At 46.5% G+C, this 19,086-nt stretch overlaps 1 non-coding gene across 1 annotated transcript; it reads left to right on the top strand.

The window, feature by feature from the left end:
• Positions 1-11,370: 11,370 nt before the first annotated feature.
• On the top strand, positions 11,371-11,508 carry LOC119920228. Its single transcript, XR_005447986.1, has one exon. It is a non-coding gene; the product is annotated as a small nucleolar RNA SNORA7 (small nucleolar RNA).
• Positions 11,509-19,086: the final 7,578 nt, after the last annotated feature.

The following is a 19,086-nucleotide window of genomic DNA, read 5'->3' as shown; positions in this document are numbered from 1 at the left end:
ACAACAAAACTGGACAGGACTCCCATCCTGTAGGGCCTCTCCGAGCGGACGAGAAGAGATGCTTCGGGACGCAGGGAAAAATCCTTAATTGGGAAAGACCGACACCGCTTTTCAAGGGGATGAGAGGATGCTGTGGGGACCTCTCAGCTTTCCAAGTCCCGGGAAGATGGTAGCGATAGCGATAAGTTCTGTGACTGGGTATTCCTCCTGTCCAGGGCTTGTTCTGCCATCTCCCAGAGCAGCCCTACTGGGTACTGGCCCATCCCAATGTTGCTGTTGCTGCTTTATGTGTTGGGGTATGCAGCCTGATCTTTCATTTGATGTTTCAAATGTAATAGGGGGAATTGCGTGAGTCAATGCACTTGCAGTTAGGATCTCGATGCCGACCACCACGGCTCTGCATGGAGCAGAAGGCTGTGGGAAAGGCTGTCATGGGGAAGAGGACAAGGGACAGAGGCTGGCTCTCTCTCTGGTGTGTCATAGATTTGGCAGGGAGTCCTGCCCAGGGTGTAATGAGGAACCCTGCCCAGCTGGGGTGTCTATGAGGGTGTAGAAATGGCAGTTCTGCCTCTAGACCCTTTCAGAGGAAGGGGAATCAATCAATCAATCAATCATATTTATTGAGCGCTTACTGTGTGCAGAGCACTGTACTAAGTGCTTGGGAAGTACAAGTTGGCAACATATAGAGACAGTCCCTACCCAACAGTGGGCTCACAGTCTAAAATGGGGAGACAGAGAACAAAACCTAACATGCTAACAAAATAAAATAAATAGAATAGATATGTACAAGTAAAATAAATAAATAAATAAATAGAGTAATAAATATGTACAAACATATATACATATATACAGGTGCTGTGGGGAAGGGAAGGAGGTAAGATGGGGGGATGGAGAGGGGGACGAGGGGGAGAGGAAGGAAGGGGCTCCGTCTGGGAAGGCCTCCTGGAGGAGGTGAGCTCTCAGTAGGGCCTTGAAGGGAGGAAGAGAGCTAGCTTGGTGGATGGGCAGAGGGAGGGCATTCCAGGTTCGGCAGATGACATGGGTCGGGGGTCGATGGCGGGAAAGGTGAGAACGAGGCACGGTGAGGAGATTAGTGGCAGAGGAGCAGAGGGTGTGGGGTGGGCTGTAGAAGGAGAGAAGGGAGGTGAGGTAGGAGGGGGCGAGGTGATGGAGAGCCTTGAAGCCCAGGGTGAGGAGTTTCTGCCTGATGCGGGGGGCAGGGGAAGTTACTGATTTTGATTTTTCAGAAATATTCACTGTTTCCCTGGGTCTCTGGGTCCCACTATGATCCCTGTATTCCCTGGGAACAGAGGCCAATAATGTGGCAATGAAGCGGGCCGATAACAGCTAGAATATTGCATGGGTCTTCCGGTGGAGGGAGGGCAGATAGCCGAGAGAGGAGAGAGGATGGATCTCTTTCCAGACAGCTCTCATCATGACTGGCAGTGATGTCTACCCAGTGGGTAGTGGGGAAAAGGCCCCAACTGAAACCCATCAGACTCAAGAGAGCAGGGTGGCCTAGTAGATGAAGCACGGACCTGGGAATCAGAAAGACCTGGGTTCTAATTTGGACGTGGCCACTTGTCGGCTGTGTGACCTTGTGCAAGTTGCACAGCTTCTCTGTGCCCAGGTTACCTCATCTGTAAGACTGTGAGCCCCATGTGGGACATGATAGTGGTCCAGCCTTTTATCAACTATAGGGCTAAGACCATTGTCAGGCACTGAGTAAGAGCGTAACAGCATGGTTGAAAGAAATGAAAGAGAAATGCTCTCCAAGGGTGTGTCCTGCAGTCCACCTCCCTCCTCTCTCCTCCTCTTCCAAAATTGTCTGGAGGCCCCTCTCTTTCACGAGATGTTCTCAGAATCATCTCTCTCCACTCCCCATCTGATTTCCTCACCGCACCGTGTCTGCGGTGCTTCCAGTTAAGTTGCTGGCCCAGTCAGTCCCCTGCACTTTGTCGAGCTGTAGCAGTGTGGCTTAGTGGCAAGAGCCCAGACTTGAGAGTCCGAGGTAGTGGGTTCTAATCCCAGCTCCGCCACTTGTCAGCTGTGTGACCTTGGGCAAGTCACTTCACTTCTCTGTGTCTCAGTTACCTCATCTGTAAAATAGGGATTCAAAGTGTGAGCATCACGTGGGACATCCTGATTACACTGTATCTACCCCAGCACTTATAACAGTGCTTGGCACATAGTAAGCACTTAACAAATACCACAATTATTATTATTACTACAGTGCTCTGCACACAGTAAGTGCTCAGTAAATACGATTGAATGAATGAATGAAGATTTAAATTGAGAGAGAAAAGAGGGAAGTTAGTTCTTATTCATTAGATAGGCAGCAGGGTCTATTGGAAAGAAGAGCATGGGATCGCACAAAGTGCTCAAAAAGTGTAATTGATAGGCTGATTGATCAATCGATTGATGAATTGATCAGGAGTCAGGGGACCCAAGTTCTAGTCCTAGCCTTGCCACTGTCCTGCTGTGTGACCTTGGGCAGGTCATCTACCATCTCTGGGGACCTCATCTGCATCAGAAAATTAGATAATCAGTCCCACATCTCCTTACATGACTGGGATATTCTGAGGATAAAAATTATGTCAGTACGTTCTGCTTGAAGCAGAGAGGAATGGATAAACCTAGAGAGGGTTTTTAGAAATGGGGAGACATGCATAGACTGTGAGCTCTTTGTGGGCAGGAATGTGTCTGTTATAGGGCTTTATTGAACTCTACCAAGCGATTAGTACAGTGCTCTGCACACAGTAAGTGCTCAATAAATATGATGGACTAATTCTGTTGTATTGTACTCTCCCAAGCATTTAGTACAGTGTTCTGCACATGGTAAGTGCTCAGTAAATACCACCGATTGATTGATTGATAGTAGAAGGTACAAACTGCAGGATTTATCAATAGATTGAATGTGAGAGTTGAAAGGGAGTGAGGAGTTGAGGATAATGTCAAGGTTGTAGACTTCAATGACAGGAAGGATGGTGGTAGTGGCGACTGTGATGTGAAGATTAAGTGGAGGAGTGTGTATGGATGGGAAGATGAGAAATTTGGTTTTAGACACATTCAGCTTGAAGCGTTGAGGGGGGCTGCCATGTGGAGATAAAATAACAATAATAATAATTCTTATAATAATTGTGGTATTTGTTAAGTGCTTACTATGTGCCAAGCACCATTCTAAGCACTGGGATAGATACAAGATAATCAGGTCAGGCAAAGTCCCTGTCCCACATGGGGCTCACAGTCTTAATCCCCATTTCACAGATGAGGTCACTGAGGCACAGATAAATTAAATGACTTGGCCAAGGTCAAACGGCAGACATGTGGCAGAGCTGGGATTAGAACCCAGGTCCTCTGACTCCCAGGCCCATACTCTAGATAGGAAATGCAAAATTGCAGATGAGGTCAGGGGTAGGAAAATAGATTTGGGAGTCACCCATGTGGAGATGTAATGGAAGCTTTGGGATTGCTAAATGGAAAAAGAAAAGTGTTGTGCAAATAAAATATGCTATTATTATTGTCATCCTCACTGACTTTACCAAAGCAAGTTGCAGGGGAGATTTGAACAATCATCTCCTGAATTGGAGCCATTTAAACAGCTAATCTGAATCACCCCAGCCTCAAGAGTAAACTGCTGCCTTGGTTGGACCTCAGGACAGAGGAAAATAGGAAGGTTAATCTAGAAGCACGTCTTACCTAGGAACTACATTTCTCACAGGCTCAAGGCCTACATTTCCCAGGATCCCCTAGGGAATGGGCCCCAGCCTGCTACCTGGACAGAGCTTTTAAATTCAGGAGGTGAGCTCCTCAAATTTCCTGTTGCTCCTTTCTCTTCCCGTTGCCCTTTTCTCTTTCCGCGTGTTGAGAAGACTGGCCAGTGGTCTGGTTTATACTAGACAGTCTGTTTTCCATCTGGTCTGTCTCCCATCCTGGCTGAATGTCTTTTATGTCCTGAATTTATCTTCAGCATCCAGTCTGTCTCTGCTGCCCTCCTTGCTGCTGATTTCTGCCACCTCAAAGTGGTACCTGTGTTTCCTGACTCCTGAAAGAGCAATGCAGTGGCCCTAGAGCAAGAGTGTATGTGTGTGTGGTGGGGGGAGGCGGGGTCATGGACTCAACATGCCCAAGACTGAGCTCCTTATCTTCACTCCCAACACTATCCCTATCCTCTCCCTGACTTTCCTGTCTCACGAGCCCGCAACCATGGTGTCATCCTTGACTCTGGTCTCTCACCCCACACATCCAATCCGTCACCAAAACCTGCCAGTCTCATCTCCACAATGTCGCCTAGATCCACCCTTTCCTCTCCATCCAAACTGCTACCTTGCTGGTTCAATCTCCCATCCTATCCCTACTGGATTACTGCATCAGCCTCCTTTCTGATCTCCCATCCCCGTCTTTCCCGGCTGCAGTCTATTCTTCACTCTGCTGCCCAGATTATCTTTCTACAGAAATGATCTGGGCATGGCACTCCCCTCCTCAAAAATCTCCAGTGGCTGCCTATCAACCTTCCCATGAAGCAAAAACTCCTCATTCTCGGCTTCAAAGCTCTCCATCACCTCGCCCCCTCCTATCTCATCTCCCTTCTCTCCTTCTACAGCCCAATCCGCACACTCTGCTCCTCTGCCACTAACCTCCTCACTGTGCCTCGTTCTCGCCTGTCCCACCATTGAACCCTGCTCCACAACCTACCTTTGGCCTGGAATGCCCTCCTTCCACACATCCTCCAAACTAGCTCTCTTCCTCCCTTCAAAGCCCTCCAGGAGGCCTTCCCAGACTGAGCCCCCCCCACTTTTTCCTCTCCTCCTCCTCCTCCCCCTTCCCTCTCCATCGCCCCCCCCGCCCCTCCCTACAGCACTTGTGTATATTTGTACATATTTATTATTCTGTTTTCTTAATGATGTTAAGAATAATTCCATTTATTTTGTTGGTATTGACACCTGTCTACTTGTTTTGTTGTCTGTCTTCCCCTTCTAGACTCTGAGCCCGTTGCTGGGTAGGGACTGTCTCTATATGTTGCCAATTTATACTTCCCATTGCTTAGTACAGTGCTCTGCACACAGTAAAAGCTCAATAAATACGATTGAATGAATGAATGAGTCCCCCCTAGAGAAATGGGCCAGAAAGGAGATTGTACTCTAAAAGGGGAGACAGATGTGAAAATATTTCCAAATGAGGTAATAACAGTGACGATGGAATTTGTTAACTTATTATTATGTACCAAGCACTATATTAAGCCCTTCGGTAGATTCCAGATGATCAGGAAGGACATAGTCCCTGTCCCATGTGAGGCTCAAGGTCTAAGAGGGAGGAAGAGCAGGTATTATGTCCCCATTTTACAGATGTGGAAACTAAAGCAGAAAGAGGTTAGGTGACTTACCCAAGGTGAAACAGCAGGTATGTGGCAGAGCTGTGACTAGAGCCTGGGTCTCCTGATTCCTTGTCTTGTGCTGTTTCCATTAAGCAAACCTCAATTAATCAATCAGTGGTATTTATTGAGAGCTTACTGTGTGCAGAACATTGTACTAAGTGCTTGGGGGAGTACAGTACAACAGAGTTGGTAGACACGGTCCCTGTCCACAAGGATTTTATAGGCTAAAGCAGGGGATTTACATTAATATAAATAAATAGATGACAGATATGTACATAGGTGCTGTGGGATTTAGGATGGGGTGAATATCCAGTGCTGAAATATCAAGTTCCCACTTCCTCTCCCTTTCATATCATCTGTGCATGTGGATAATAATTAATAATAATTATGGTAATTTGTTAAGCGCTTTCTATGTTCCAGACACTGTACTAAGCACTGGGGTGAATACCAGCAAATAGAGCTGGACGCAGTCCCTGTCCCACATGGGGCTCAGAGTCTCAATCCCCATTTTACAGATGAGGAAACTGAGGCCCAGAGAAGTGAAGTCACTTGCTCAAGGTCACACAGCAGACAAGTGACAGAGCCGGAATTAGAACCCATGACCTTCTGAATCCAGGCCCGGGCTCTATCCATTACTCCATGCTGTTTCACTTATGTACCTTTTGGGCACTTGGTATTCACCCCACCCTCAATCAATCAATCAATCAATCGTATTTATTGAGCTCTTACTGTGTGCAGAGGACTGCACTAAGCACTTGGGAAGTACAAGCTGGCAACATATAGAGACAGTCCCTACCCAACAGTGGGCTCACAGTCTAGAAGGGGGAGACAGAGAACAAAAGCAAACATACTAACAAAATAAAATAGAATAGATAGGTACAGGTAAGTGCTGTGGGATTACCAGAGTCAATCATTCAATCAATCAATCCATGACATTTATTGAGCACTTACTCTGTGCAAAGCACTATAATAAGCCCCCAGGAAAGTACAGTACAACTGAACTGGTAGTTCTGTTCCCACCCACAAGGATCTTACAGTCTAGAAGGGGAGACAGACATTAAAATACGTAAATTACAGCTATGTACCTATGTTCTGTAGGGCCGAGGGTGAGGTGACTATCAAGTGTTTGAACTGTACAGATACAAAAGCATAAGTGACACAGAAAGGAGAGGGAGTAAGAGAAAAATGAGGGGAAGACCTCTTGGAGACATGATTTTAATAAGACCTTGAAGTTGGGGATAGCGGTGGTCTGTCGTATATGAAGGGGGAGAAAGTTCCAGGCCAGAGGCAGGATGTGAACGAAGGGCTAACGGTGAGATAGATGACATTGAGGTATAGTGGGTAGGTTGGCGATGGAGGAGCGATGCATGTGGGCTGGATCCTAGTAGAAAATCGGGGAGTTAAACGTGGGAGAGCTGATTGAATGTTTTAAAACCTATGGTAAGGAGTTTCTGTTTAATGTGAATGTGGATGGGGCAGCATTAGAGAAGCAGCACGGCTCAGTGGAAAAGAGCATGGGCTTTGGAGTCAGAGATCATGGGTTCAAATCCCCGCTCTGCCAATTGCCAGCTGTGTGACTTTGGGCAAGTCACTGAACTTCTCTGTGCCTCAGTGACCTCATCTGTAAAATGGGGATTAAGACTGTGAGCCCCCCGTGGGACAACCTGATCACCTTGTAACCTCCTCAGCGCTTAGAACAGTGCTTTGCACATAGTAAGCGCTTAATAAATGCCATTATCATCATTAGAGTTTCATGAGGAGAGTGGGGAGATGTAGACTGAACTTTTTTTTTTTTTTTTTTAGAAAAATCATCTGTACAGCAGAGCCAAGTAAGGCCTGGAGAGGGGAGAGAATGGAGGCAGTGAGGTCAATGAGGAGGAGGCTGATGCAATATTCAAGGCAGGATAGGATAAGTGCTTGGATCAGCATAGTAACAGTTTGGGTGGAGAAGGTAGGGTAGATTTTAGCGATGTTAGACCCGACAGAATTTGGTAACAGATTGACTGTGGGTTGAATTAGAAAGATGAGTCATGGATGATGCCCAGTTCAAGGTGTTTTTGTCAACCGTGATGGGAAAGACAGTGGGAGGAAAAGGTTTTGGTGGGAATATAAGGAGTTCTATTCTGGAATTTATTAAGCACTTACTATGCACCATGCACAGTAAATCTTACTTCTTTTTCTTTTTGTTTAAAGCAGGGACATGACTGGACCTGTAAATGTTAATGGTATGTTTGGAGTCTGTTCAACTTTTCAGGCCACAGAAGGAAATGGAAAAATGGTTTAGAATGCTCTAGTCCTCTTCCTGGAGAGCGACCTCTTGCCCACGTCCCGCCTCTGGCCTGGAAGGCTTCTCTGTTTATATCCAACCAAAGATGACTCTCCCCCTCTTCAAAGCCTTACTGAAGTCCCATCTCCTCCAAGAGGCCTTCCTGACTAAGCCCAGATTTCCTCTTCTCCCACTCCCTTCTGCATTACCCTGACTCACTTCCTTCATCCATCCCCCCTCCCAGCCCCACAACACTTATGTCGATATCTGTCATTTATTCATTTCTAGTCAAGTCTGTCACCTCCTCTAGATTGTAAGATCGTAGTGGGCAGGGAACGTGTCTCATATTGTTACATTGTACTCTCCCAACCTCTTAGTACAGTGCTCTGCACACAGTAAACGCTCAGTAAATACAATTGACTGGCTGACTGACTACTCAGTACCAGTGTAAATACAAGGCAATCAGGTCAGACACAGTCCCTGTCCCATAGCCCTCTAAGCTGCAAGCTTGTTGTAGGCCGGAAATCTGTCTATCAACTCCCAGCACTTAGAACAGTGCTCTGCACATAGTAAGTGTTTAATAAATGCCATTATATATATAGTACTCTCATAAATGCTTAGTACTCTGTTCTGTAGGCAGGAAGTGCTTAATAAGTATGATTGATTGATTGATTGATGGGACTCACTATCTAAGTAGGAGGGAGAACAGGAATTAAATCCCCATTTTACAAATGTGGCAACTGAGGCACAGAGATGTGAAGTCACTTGTCCTAGTCCACCCAGTAAGTAAGTGGCAAGAAGCAGCATGGCTTAATGGAAAGAGCCCGGGCTTGAGAGTCAGAGGCTGTGGGTTCTAATCCTGGCTCCACCTCTTGTCAGCTGTGTAACTTTGGGCAAGTCACTTCACTTCTCTGTGCCTCAGTTACCTCATCTGTAAAGTGCAGATTAAGAGCATGAGCCCCACATGGGACAACGTGCTCACCTTGTATCACCTCAGAGTTTAGAACAGTGCTTCACACATAATAAGCGCTTAACAAATGTCATCATTATTATTTCATTCATTCATTCATTCAATCGTATTTATTGAGCGCTTACTGTGTGCAGAGCACTGTATTAAGCACTTGGGAAGTACAAGTTGGCAACATATAGAGACGGTCCCTACCCAACAACGGGCTCACAGTCTAGAAGCAGCATTATTTGGAGAAGCAGCATGGCTTAGGGGAAAGAGCCTGGGCTTGGGAGTCAGAGGTCGTGGGTTCTGCCACTACCTCTGCCACTTGTCAGCTGTGTGATTTTGGACAGATCACTTCACTTCTCTAGGTCACTTCACTTCTCTGGGCCTCAGTTACCTCATTTGGAAAATGGGGATTAAGACTGTGAACCCCACGTGGGATAACCTAATTTCCTTGTATCTACCCTAGCTCTTAGAACAGGGCTTGGCACATAGTAAACGCTTAACAAATACCATAATTGCTATTAGGAGAAGCAGCGTGGCTTACTGGAAAGAGCATGGGCTTGGGAGTCATAGGACATGGGTTCTAATCTTACCTCTGCCACTTGTCAGTTGTATGACTTTGGGCAAGTCACTTCACTTCTCTGTGCCTCAGTTACCTCACCTGGAAAATGGGGATGAAGCCCGTGAGCCCCACATGGGACAAACAGATTACCTTATATTTACCCCAGCGCTTAGAACGGTGCTTGGCACATAGTAAGCGCTTAACAAATACCATAAAAAAAGTAGAAGGGAGAAGCACGCAGAGAGAGGCAAGCATTCAAGAGGATCAACAGAATGGACAGAATGGGATCCCTTGACCAGCAGCCTGGTAGTGGACTGGTGGTAGAGTGGAGTGAGTGAGTGTTTGTATGTATGTGTAAGTGTATGTGTATGTGTCACTCCCTTGCACGTTGATAAAATTAAGTAAAAACTTTACACAGTAACCTCGATGGTCAGTGATGTGGTCTGACTCTACTACGTGTTACCAAGGCTCCCCCGATACAGGAAGGTTCTGGTCGGTAGGAGCCGGGGAGCTAGCAACGTTAGTCACCGCTGAAATGTTTTCTGGGTGCTCAGAACAAGTTTCGCCTCACCCGTGAGAGTCAAAGATTTGATGAATCCTTATAAGTGCAGGAAAAAACAGACCTGGAATGAGGACCCTACAAATTAGTGGAAAATGAAGCAGCATGGCTCAGTGGAAAGAGCATGGGCTTTGGAGTCAGAGGTCATGGGTTCAAATCCCTGCTCCGCCAATTGCCAGCTGTGTGACTTTGGGCAACTCACTTAACTTCTCTGAGCTTCAGTTCCCTCATCTGCAAAATGGGGATGAAGACTGTGAGCCCCCCGTGGGACAACCTGATCACCTTGTAACCTCCCCAGCACTTATAACAGTGCTTTGCACATAGTAAGCGCTTAATAAATGCTATTATCATTATTAAATGAAGGATGTTCAATCATGAGAGCAAGATTGCTATCACTCCGTCTTTCATGATCACGATTTCAATCATTCTTATTGGGCGATATCACTGTGTGTTTGTGCATGCGTGTGCGCTTGTGTATGTGTTTGTGTTTGTGTGTACTGTAGTGGAGCCCCATCAACAACCTCATCTCCCCACCATATCATCCTTCTTCCCTCACGCCCCCCTCCTGGTTACAGTGGGCAGGGAATGTGTCTACCGACTCCATTCTATTGTAATCTCCCAAGTGCTTAGTACAGTGCTCTGCACACAATAAATACCAATGATTGATTGATTGATTGAAAGACTCTTAACAATGGAGGCAACAAGGGCAGTGATGGACTTTGGATTGGCATGAAACTACATCTTGACCCTTTTTTAAGAGTGACCTTGCCTGAAGGGAATAGAAAGAGTGGGGGTAGGAGGAACACTACCTCCTCCTTGTCAGAGGCAGGACTAGAACCCAGGTCCCAGGGTAGGAGGAGCAAGGATCAGTTAGCTGATCTGGTGTACAATTGTCTAGACATATAGACAGGCATAATGATAAGAAGCAGAGAAGCAGCGTGGCTCAGTGGAAAGAGCCCCGGCTTTGGAGTCAGAGGTCATGGGTTCAAATCCCGGCTCTTCCAATTGTCAGCTGTGTGACTCTGGGCAACTCACTTCACTTCTCTGTGCCTCAGTTCCCTCATCTGTAAAATGGGGATTAAGACTGTGAGCCCCCTGTGGCACAACCTGATCACCTTGTAGCCTCCCCAGTGCTTAGAACAGTGCTTTGCACATAGTAAGTGCTTAATAAATGCCATTATTATTATTATTATTATTATGGCATTTGGTAAGTGCTTACTTCATGCCAGGCACTGTACTGAGTGCTGGGGTGGAAACAAGCAAATTGAGTTGGACACAGCCCCTGTCCCTCATGAGACTCACAGTCTTAATCCCCCTTTTAAAGATGTGGTAACTGAGGCATGGAGAAGTGAAGTGACTTGCCAAGGCCACACAGCAGACAAGTGGTGGAGGCAGGATTAGAACCCATGACCTTCTGAGTCCCAGGCCCGTGCTTTATCCACTAGTCTACGCTGAGGAGGGGAATAAGTAGGTAGGAAGCAGCAAGGCCTCATGGACAGAACATGGGCTTGGAAGTCAGAGGGCCTGGATTCTAATCCCAGCTCAACCATGTACCTACTGTGTGATATAGGGCAATTCACTTAACTTCTCTGTTTTTCTTTTTTTTAATGATATTTGTTAAGCATTTATTAAATGTCATGCACCATTCTGAGCTCCCCTCTCAGGGTCGCACCTGGAGAGTTTCCAGTACTCTACCAGTCTCGGCTATAGGAGGAAGAGTCAAGCAGAGGCCTACCCATTCCATTCCTAGCTTGGGCAGCAGCTAACGAATGGAAGGCAATCTGCTTCAAGTCAAAACTCACCTGTGCTGGGCAGCGGCATCCTGGGAGAGAGTTGAGGACGGAGACTCAAGTTTACTGTGCGGAAGGAGGCAGTGGAAAACCACTTCGGTACTTTTACCAAGAAAACTTTCTGGATCCACTACCAGAATGATTGCAGGTGGAGAGCTGGGCGTTCTGGGAGAGATGTGTCCGTGATGTTGCTATGGGTTGGAAATGACTCGATGGCATAAGACAAGACAAGATTGTTCTGAGCGCTGGAGTAGATATAAATTTATCAGTTTATAAGTTTATCTTTCTGAGAGCCTCACACCCCACCTCGCCTCTCTTTCCTCTCTACCCAATCTTGATGATCAGATTACTGCTCTCAACTCTATCCTCTCTGCTCAGCTCGACTCCCTCACTCCCCTTTCCCTTTGCCGCTCTCATACCACTAACCCACAGCCCTGTATCACTGCCACTGTCCACCTCCTTTGCTCTTATGCTCGAGCTGCTGAACGCTGCTGGCGAAAGTCTAAACACCATGCCAACCTTGTTCACTTCAAGTTTATCCTTTCCTGCCTTAACTCTGCCCTCTCTTCTGCCAGACAAAACTATTTCTCCTCCCTTATTGACACCCATACCCATCATCCCTGTCAGCTCTTAGGTACATTTGACTCCCTTCTCAGGCCCCCTGTTCCTCCCCCTCCTCCTTCCCTCACCCCCAAAGATCTGGCCTCCTACTTCATTAATAAAATTAAATCCATCAGGTCTGAGCTCCCAAAGTCACTCCTCCCCCTTCTCCAACCCCCCAGCTCTCAACCCTCTCCGCTACTCTCCCATCCTTCCCAGCAGTATCCTCAGATGAGATCTCCTCCCTCTTCTCAAGTGCTACTCTGGCCACCTGTGCTTCTGACCCCATTCCCTCTCATCTTATGAAATCTCTCACTCTGTCCCTCCTCCCCTCCTTAACTTCCATCTTCAACCGCTCACTCTCCACTGGTTCCTTCCCCGCTGCCTTCAAACATGCCCACGTCTCTCCCATCCTAAAAAAACCCTCTCTTGACCCCACCTCACCTTCTAGTTATCGCCCTATCTCCCTCCTACCACTCCTTTCCAAACTCCTTGAACGAGTAGTCTACACGCGCTGCCTCGAATTCCTCAACGCCAACTCTCTCCTTGACCCCCTCCAATCTGGCTTCCATCCCCTACATTCCACAGAAACTGCCCTCTCAAAGGTCACCAATGACCTCCTGCTTGCCAAATCCAACGGCTTCTACTCTATCCTAATCCTCCTCGACCTCTCAGCTGCCTTCGACACTGTGGACCAGCCCCTTCTCCTCAACACGCTATTCAACCTTGGCTTCACAGACTCTGTCCTCTCCTGGTTCTCCTCTTATCTCTCCGGTCGTTCATTCTCAGTCTCCTTTGCGGGCTCCCTCTCTCCTCCCATCCCCTTACCGTAGGGGTTCCTCAAGGGTCAGTTCTTGGTCCCCTTCTGTTCTCTATCTACACTCACTCCCTTGGTGAACTCATTCACTCCCACAGCTTCAACTATCATCTCTACGCTGATAACACCCAAATCTACATCTCTGCCCCTGCTCTCTCTCCCTCCTTTCAGGCTCGTGTCTCCTCCTGTCTTCAAGACATCTCCATCTGGATGTCTGCCCGCCATCTAAAACTCAATATGTCCAAGACTGAACTCCTTATCCTCCCTCCCAAACCCTGCCCTCTCCCTGACTTTCCCATCACTGTTGACGGCACTACCATCCTTCCCGTCTCACAGGCCCGCAACCTTGGTGTCATCCTTGTCTCCGCTCTCTCGTTCACCCATCACATCCAATCCGTCACCAAAACCTTCCGGTCTCACCTCCGCAACTTAATGCTGCTGCCCGGGTCATCTTTGTGCAGAAGCGCTCTGGGCATGTTATTCCCCTCCTCAAAAATCTTCAGTGGCTACCAATCAACCTATGCATCAGGCAAAAACTCCTTACTCTTGGCTTCAAAGCTCTGCATCACCTTGCCCCCAACTACCTCACCTCCCTTCTTTCCTTCTACAGCCCAGCCTGCACCCTCTGCTCCTGTGCTGCTAATCTCCTCACTGTGCCTCATTCTCACCTGTCCCGCCGTCGACCCCCGGCCCACATCCTCCCCCTGGCCTGGAATGCCCTCTCTCCGCACATCTGCCAAGCTAGCTCTCTTCCTCCCTTCAAAGCCCTACTGAGAGCTCACCTCCTCCAGGAGGCCTTCCCAGACTGAGCCCCCTCCTTCCTCTCCCCCTCCTCCCCCTCTCCATCCCTCCCGCCTTACCTCCTTTCCCTCCCCACAGCACCTGTATATATGTTTGTACATATGTATTACTCTATTTTACTTGTACATAGTTACTATTCTATTTATTTTATTTTGTTAATATGTTTTGTTTTGTTGTCTGTATCCCCCTTCTAGACTGTGAGCCTGCTGTTGGGTAGGGACTGTCTCTATATGTTGCCAACTTGTACTTCCCAAGTGCTTAGTACAGTGCTCTGCACATAGTAAGCGCTCAATAAATACGATTGAATGAATGAATGAATGAAAGTTGGACAAAGTCCCTGTGCCACATGGGGCTCACAGTCTAAGAAGGAGGGAGTAGGATTTAATCCCCGTTTTACAGTTAAAGAAAGTATGGCACAGAGAAGTGAAGTGACTTGCCCAAGGTCACACAGCAAGTACATTTCAGAGGCAGGATTAGAATCCAGGTCCTCTGACTCCCAGGCCTATCCTCTTTCCACTAGGCCACGCTACTCTGTGCCTCAATTCCCTCATCTGCAAAATGGGGATTCAGTACCTGTTCTGCCTCCTGTTCAGTGTGTGAGCTCCATGGGGGTTCGAAATAGCATGTGGGGATTGGTGTTAATCAGAGAAGCCTTGCTGGAGGAGGAGGTAAGATTTAAGGGGACTTTGAGGATGGGGACAGCTTGAGGTGGTGGGGAAGCAGTTCCAGGCTGGGGAAACAGAATTAAGCAGGTGTCAGAGGCAGGGGAGTTGAGAGGGTTTTTTTTTATGTTTTGATATGAAGTGATACCACCATCTGGGGCCTCTGAGTGTTGTTGTCAGTACATCAGGTTGACAGCAGACCCACAGTGTGCATGAAGGGACAGAAATCTGATGTTTCCCCTTAGACCGAGCCTTGTCAGAAACGGACAGATTCTCGAGTCATCGTCCAGGTGAAAACTTCTAGTTAAGATTGAAAGAATGATCTCTTGGCTCCCCAAATTAGAAAAACAAAAAGGTTTGTATTTTATAATCTGTTACCAAGGAAAGGTCAGGCACACCTGTTTGAAAAACTAAAGAGAATCTTGTTTTACATAGTGATTGCTTAAAAGGGAATAAATCCAATCTCGAAACAATTTTGTGAAACCATAAAGAAAACAATGCAAGCACTAGGAGAGCAATCAGCAAATTTTTTTTAATACTACCAATCTTGATTTTTAATCGAGATAGCTTTAGCTACAAAAGCACAAATTTGTTAGCCTATATTATATTTTGGATAAATAAGAGCTTCTTAGAGGTTATGTTGGGATTTGATTTAAATAGAAAGCATATTACTGGGAAATAATTATTGCAAAACTCAAATTAATTTCCTTTTTGATGTCAAATAGTACTAATTGGGGTCACATACATCAAATACATACACTGAATCTTAAATACTGCATTGCTATTGAAAATTAATCTAAGGCTCTCAAGGCTTCAAAAGGTTGGCAATTCAGAGGAAGAAAAAAACAGATAAAATGACAATGAGAAGAAACTCAAATACCAAAATGACAGGAATACTTAATGGCTTTGTTAAATAATTGATTGGTGAGATGGGAACTTGGAAATTTTACCGGGTTGCATCTTCTTTTTACCCGTCAAGAGGCATTCACCCCATCTTCACTGAGCGAGAACAATGGATGTTCAGGTCTCCTAGTTCATTTATTTTCATTTCCAAGGACGCTTAATGAAACGTTTATCTGGGCTCTCAGAGTCATCCTCTGTTCTTTCTCGAATGACACAGAACTAATGGACAGAATCAGAGTTTCTTGAACGAAAGAAAAAGGGACATTGCCTCAGAAAACCCCTGAGAACCAATCAATCAATTAATCAGTGGGATTTACTGAGCACTGCTTGCTGGGTACAGATCACTGTACTGAGCGATTGGGAGAGTACCATTCAGTAGAATGGGAAGACATGCTCCCTGCTCACGTGGGAAGCATGTGAGGCCTTTGAGCAGAGCACTATACTAAGAGCTTGAGACAGTGCAGTACAGCAGAGTTAGTAGGTCAGTGCGTTTCCTGCCTACAGAAGGCTTACAGTCTAGAGGGGGAGAAAGATATTAAAATGAAGGAGGAGGAGCAAAGCGTATAGGCTGGTTTGTAGTAGTCAATTGTATTATTGAGTGCTTACTGTGTGCAGAGCACTGTACGGCAGAGCTGGTGGATATGTATCCTGCCCACAAGGAGCTTATAGCCTAGAGAGGCAGACAGACATTAGAGTCACTTACTGACATCTCCATAAATGCTGTGGAGCTGAGGGTGAGGTGAAAATCAAGTGCTTAAATAATAATAATAATAATGATGGCATTTATTAAGCACTTACGATGCACAAAGCACTGTTCTAAGCACTGGGGAGGATACAAGGTGATCAAGTTGTCCCACAGGGGGCTCACAGTCTTAATCCCCATTTTACAGATGAGGTAACTGAGGCACAGAGAAGTTAAGTGACTTGCCCAAAGTCACACAGCTTACAATTGGCAGAGCCGGGATTTGAACCCGTGATCTCTGACTCCAAAGCCCATGCTCTTTCCACTGAGCCTTACTGCTTCTCTTGAAGAGTATAAATCTTGGAGCATGGGCTACAGAGAAGGGAGAGGGAGTAGAAGAAACGACAGTTTAGTGAGGGAAGGCCTTTGGGAGGAGATGTGATTTTTAATAAGGCTTTGAAGAAGCAGTGTGGCTCAGTGAAAAGAGCCCGGGCTTTGGAGTCAGAGGTCATGGGTTCAAATCCCGACTCCACCAATTGTCAGCTGTGTGACTTTGAGCAGGTCACTTCACTTCTCTGGGCCTCAGTTACCTCATCTGGAAAATGGGGATTAAGACTGTGAGCCCCCCGTGGGACAACCTGATCACCTTGTAACCTCCTCAGCGCTTGGAACAGTGCTTTGCACACAGTGAGAGCTTAATAAATGCCATCATTATTATTTGAAGATGGGGGAGGTGGGAGAGAACGTTCATTTATTCATTCGATCATATTTGTTGGGCACTTACTATGTGCAGAGCACTGTACTAAGTGCTTGGAAAGTACAACTCGGCAACAGATAGAGGCAATCCCTACCCAACAATGGGCTCTCAGTCTAGAAGGGGGGAGACAGACAACAAAATGAAACAAGGCTCAGGATCCCAGGATTTAGGAGTGGGAATAGTAATAATGGTATTTATTGAGCTCCCACTGGATGTGGTGTCCTTTACCGAGGAGCTAACCAAATGAAACAACGAAGTTGCCCCAACCAGATCCATTCAGTTTTTAATCAGTGAATCGAACAATGGTACTTATTGAGTGCTTACTATGTGCTGAGTCCTGTACTAAGCCCTTGGGAAAGTATGAAATGACAGAGTTGGTAGATGCTATCCCTCCCCACAAGGAGCTTACATTCTCCTTTGTGCTGAGCACTGTACTAAATGCTTGGGAGAGTACAATACAGTAGAGTCGGTAGATGCAATCACTGCCCACAAGGAGCTTACCGTCTAGTCTCTGTTCCTCCCCAAAGGCCTGTCGGTGTTTCATTCGTGTCAGTATGAGCTGAATCAGAAGACCCAGTTCCCACTCAATTTCTGGATCATCATCGGGATTCTTGGACAGTCCATCCATGGAGCCGGAACTTTGGGAAAGCCAGCGATGTGAGTAACAATTTTACCATCCAAATCAAAGTAATTAATAAATGATGGCATTTATTAAATACTCGCTATGTGCCAAGCACTAGGGAGTCAGATCGCGTGGCTCAGTTGAAAGAGCATGGACTCTGGAGTCAGAGGTCACGGGTTCAAATCCTGGCTCCGCCAATTGTCAGCTGTGTGATTTTGGGCAAGTCACTTAACTTCTCTGTGCCTCAGTTCCCTCATCTGTAAAAAATGGGGGTTAAGACTGTGAGCCCACCGTGGGACAACCTGATCACCTTCTAACCTCCCCAGCGCTTAGAACAGTGCTGTGCACATAGTAAGCACTTAATAAATGCCATTATTATTATTATTATCGGACCCAGCCCGTGTCCCACCGGAGCTCATAGTCTAAGAGGGAGGGAGAGCGGGGATCTTATTCACCATTTTACAGATGAGGAAACTGAAGCCTAGAGGGATTGAGTGATTTGTGAACGATCACCCAACAGGCCAGGGGAAAAGCCGGGATTAGAACCTGGATCTACTGAATCCCAGTTCTGAGCTCTTTCTGCTAGGCTATGCTGCCCAATGGTATTTATTAAGCACTTACTATGTGCCAGACAGCTTGTTGTAATGGATAGAGCATGGGCCTGGGAGTCAGAAGGTGATGGGTTCTAATCCTGGATCTGCCACTAGTCTGCTGTGTGACCCTGGGCAAGTCACTTCACTTCTCTGTGCCTCAGTTACCTCATCTGTACAATGGGGATTGAGACTGTGAGCACCATGTGGGACAGGGACTGTGTCCGACCCAATTTGCTTGTATCCACCCCAGTGCTTAGTATAGTGTCTGGCACATGGTGAGCACTAAACAGGCTCAGTGGGAAGAGCCTGGGCTTTGGAATCAGAGATCATGGGTTCAAATCCCGCTTCCACCAATTGTCATCTGTGTGACTTTGGGCAAGTCACTTAACTTCTCTGTGCCTCAGTCACCTCATCTGTAAAATGGGGATTAAGACTGTGAGCCCCCCGTGGGACAACCTGATCACCTTGTTAAACACTTAGAACAGTGCTTTGCACATAGTAAGCACTTAACAAATACCATCATTATTAAATACCAGAATTATTATTATTATTATTGTTATTACTAAGCACTGTGGTAGATACAAGATAGGTTGGACACAGTCCATGTCCCCCAGGGGACTCACAGTCTTAATCCCCATTTTACAGATGAGGTCACTGATAAGTGAAGTGACTTGCCCATGGTCATACAACAGACAAGTGGCGGAGCAGGAATTAGAACCCAGGTCCTCTGACCCCCAGGCCAGGGCTATTTCTACTGGCCACACTGCTTCCCTGCCTTCTCCAGTGCTCTTCTGCCTATGGAGCCTCTAGTAATGAAGGCATGATCAGAGACTCTTCTGGTCTTCCATCCGCGTTCCAAATGTTCCCCATTACTCAATGAGTGTTTTCCAGCTTCTTGTCTGATTGTGTTCCATCATCATCCCCGTATACTGAGAATTTTAAGGACTTGATCCTGTTCCATTTGTTCAACCCTTCTGTTGACAACAGGTTTCTACCAGGAATATGTCACTTTCCAGAATCTGGGGGAAGCTTCCAAGAAATGACTGAAGGAAGTTTAGCTATCAGTCATTTGAGGTTTTCTTCTGCCTTTTGCAATACATCCAACTTTAAATTCATCCAACAGAAAATTATTCCAAACCTGTC

The sequence above is a fragment of the Tachyglossus aculeatus genome, chromosome X1 (genome assembly GCF_015852505.1).
Source record: "Tachyglossus aculeatus isolate mTacAcu1 chromosome X1, mTacAcu1.pri, whole genome shotgun sequence".
Classification (NCBI taxonomy): Eukaryota; Metazoa; Chordata; class Mammalia; order Monotremata; family Tachyglossidae; genus Tachyglossus; species Tachyglossus aculeatus.
Note: the sequence above shows the minus strand (reverse complement) of the source record. Positions and strands in the feature narration are given on the sequence as shown.